At 43.2% G+C, this 3,608-nt stretch overlaps 1 long non-coding RNA gene across 1 annotated transcript; it reads right to left on the bottom strand.

The window, feature by feature from the left end:
* Window positions 1-1,531: 1,531 nt before the first annotated feature.
* Window positions 1,532-2,477, bottom strand: LOC109261617 (uncharacterized). Its single transcript, XR_002077467.2, has 3 exons — window positions 2,259-2,477; window positions 2,098-2,183; window positions 1,532-1,875 (listed from the first exon to the last, which is right to left on the bottom strand). It is a non-coding gene; the product is annotated as an uncharacterized LOC109261617 (long non-coding RNA).
* Between the last annotated feature and the right edge of the window lie 1,131 nt (window positions 2,478-3,608).

Genomic DNA, 3,608 nt, shown 5'->3' on the forward strand with positions numbered 1-3,608 from the left:
AGCAGCCTGTCTTTAAGTAGGGGCCACAGCAGCCTCCAGTCCGGGATGGGAGTTGCCCAAGGCCAGCCATCCCCTCAAACCCTTCAGAGTCCTCTGGACGCCCTGGGTCACCTTGTGGCACCATTTCTCAGACTGGGATTCTACAGATTTGTCATATATACAGAAAAGCCAAAGAGAGCAGACAATTTTGAAGCAAATTCAATGCAGTGCTAACTTGGAATATGTTAAGGAGTAAGGTTTTCCAGTTACTTACATTTCTCTTTCCAATTTTGTAAATAAATATAAGAAATAGAACTTGTATTATATTTTAAAAATCAGTGTCTTCTGTGACCTTACCTTGCTGGAATATGCTAAAGACATATAATTCATGATTTCAATAGGACGCGTACTGATTGTGTTTTAATTGAAAGCTGTAGGCAAAGTTTGACGGGGTGTTAGGAAGAAGGATTATGAGTGAGGCAAAGAGGGGAGAGTTTCACAGTCCATTGTGACTGTGCAGGTGTCATGATAGGCTGTATTGTGTGGGGTGGGGAGCAGGGTCACCACTCTCACCACTCTGTATCATTAGACCTCTTGTTCCTCACAGGGCCCAGAGGGTGGGACTTGGGCTTTTCCTCTTGTAATTCTTTCCGTTAGCTTCCCCAGTTGGAGCTTTGTGTAGAGAGGAGTTTGTCTGCTTCCCCCTGGGAGAGTGGTAAAGCTTTCCTTGCCCATAGGAAAGGATCCGGTCTATAAGGGCCACCTATGCTTGCTTGGACCTTGCGTTTCAAAATCTAACTTAGCCAAGGCCAATTTCTACCTCCTGTCCCCGGACGTGAGCCAGAGGACCTGGGACAGGACAGATGCCTCACCTTGGTGTTTCAGCATCCTTCTTTGAAAAGGATGAGAATAATTCTCCAAGGTCACTCCAGGTCCTCAATCTCGGACACCAGCTTCCCCAGCTAACCACCTGTCTTGATCTTATCTTTCTGAGTGAGCACAGACAAAATGGGCACAACAAACCATCCTCACAGGGCTCCTTCTGGCATGAATTGACACACTGGAGGCAGCGGACATCACCACATTTTAGGAACATGGGTTTTTCAAGATAACTGAGGCAGATGAGACATCTCCTTCCTTCTTTAAAATGTTCAGCCATACCCACTCTCGGTGGAAAAATGAACATGGTATTAGAGTTTCCTAAGGACCTAAAGAAACAGGACTGCTTTGGGTTTTATCCTCTTTATTTGCATAGACATGTCACATACCTACTACGTGTCCTCCCTCTACTAGGAAATGCCACGCACTACAAATATAAACATAAGTGACTCTTGGTGCTGCTCTTCTGATATCTTCTGATATTTTAGATGCTAAGTAGAACTAAAGACTCAGTTGGTCATTCAGCTTTGACCTGAGCTGGTAAAATAGACCAGACCTGGAGTGTTCAATATTGTAGCCACCAACCGCCTGTGGAAATCAAGCCCCTGGAATTCAGCTCCTCTGAATTGAGCTGTGCTCTGAGTGTGACATGCACACTGATTCTGAGGACAGAATAAGAAAAAAAAAAGAAGAAGAAGAAGAAACTTTCTTGTTGAGGTTTTAAAAACAATGTATTTTTGAAATCAAAGACATGTTGAAGTAGTACCATTTTGCCCATTACAATGATTTGATTTTTGACTTGTTTCTTTTTACCATAGAGCTACTAGACAATCTGTAGTTGACATGGGTGGGTCCCATTCTATTTCTGCCTGCGATTGCCAGTCTAGGCTGAGAGATCCTCCCAACTCGCAGAACCACTCCAACCTGGCCGTGGCTCAGACCCACAGCAGCAGCTGAGAGGTTGAACCAATCAATGGGAGAAAATTCAACATCTTGTACAACAGTCCAAGTCATGATCTGTTTAGGGAAAAGAAAGAATATGTCATCTCTCAAGCCTGGGTACTGAAAATCTACTCCCGCCCACAGCCCCTAGAGCAAAGAGCCCAGGCGTATACAGTGTCCCTAGGGGCACACACTGTGTTTGTGATGGACGTAGCCTCAATAACACTTGCTATATTCATAGAAGGATTTGTTCCCTGGACTTTGCCGTCTCCCATGTGCCTTTTGTAGAACACCGACCAGCAAAAAGGAGGTTGCAGAAGAGTGGACTCCTCCTCTAGGAGATTCTTGTCTGGTTTCCAACTCCCTTCCAAGGGGACTCAGTTCTGAAATGAGATTGATTCAGAATGGGCTTCTTATGTTAAAGGGTCCTCTTGCCACTCTGCCATACCAGGACTCACCTATTTCATCATCCGATTATGTTTTAATTTAATTCTGGGAGGACTGAGATTTCCTGATGACAGAAATGGTGCCACATGTGTTTTTATTCCACATGGAACCGAAATTTCAAAAGAAACAGCAGTTTCAGAAATTTTGAATGTGAGAATTGATAAATGTGAAGAATTATCTGTGGTCAATAAATATCATGTTTTCCTTGTCTTGTGGACAAAACCAGACATGAATATTTAATTTCATTACTATTACTCTCTCTATACAATACTCCATAGTTATGTTGCTTACACAAATATGCTTCATCTGTCAAGCACATAATGTGTCATAAAATTCCCATTTCAATTTGACTCACTGTTTAAAATTAAAACCTTCTGGGTTACTACTTAATACACTTAGCTTCTATAGGATATGAATTTTCACTCATGTTAGCTCAACGATTTGAAACATGTGGGCCCAGAGTGATGGGCACAGAACCTATTTTTGAGGAACCGTGGGGGTACCAAGCTGAGGAGGGGATGGAAATTGGCTGTGCTTGGTTCCACTCCTAGGAGATAAATTCTTCACTTTGATTTTATTGCCACTCAGTGACTAGAAAGTATAAATCTCTTACTGCCACGTTTTCCTGCACAGTAAAATATAAGATTATCGGTGTATCAAAGCCCACCAAGCATATTTTAAACAGATTTGAGCTTCAAAATATGGGAAGGTCATAACAACAATTGGTAAATTACACTCATTTTAAATATCTTTATTAGTGATCTGTCGATGAAATTTGAGGAGTTTTTGTTGTGTGTCACTTATTTGGGTCTTTATTCTTCAACTGTAGAAAAGCAGAAGGATTGTAGTTCTTGAGTGACTGGCAGACACAGGAAGAAGGTTGGGTGAACCGAGTGGTAGTAAACATGGCTGGCCGCTAGGTGGAGGTATGTCAAAGACGATGGAAGCAATTCCCTGTTCCCTGGCCTCATGCAGGCTTAAGGCATCCACTCTTACCTTCTGAAATGCCCACCGGAAGGCAAACACCCACCTGATCCTCCAGTTGCTCCGTTCAGTAAACATTTCTGTCTCCTGATAACCAAGGGTAGCCTCACCCCCTGCTTCTTCACAGGACGATTAAAAACTGTAGCCATTTCAACTCGTAGGTACGTGTTCAGCCTTCCCATTTTCTGGGGGAACTTTGATCCATCCTTACTGTGTGGCCAAACTCCGCTACACCCAATGTCCCCTCAATTGTTCCTACCTGTAGAAACATTTCCTTTTGTCCCAAGACAAATGATGTTTGTACTTTGCTCTCCCAGGACAACTTGCGGGGGCTTCTGATAGAATCCGTCACTGTATTTATTTGGATGGGGGTGGTC

This window comes from Panthera pardus, unplaced genomic scaffold (genome assembly GCF_024362965.1).
Source record: "Panthera pardus isolate Hobbes unplaced genomic scaffold, ASM2436296v1 HiC_scaffold_21, whole genome shotgun sequence".
Classification (NCBI taxonomy): Eukaryota; Metazoa; Chordata; class Mammalia; order Carnivora; family Felidae; genus Panthera; species Panthera pardus.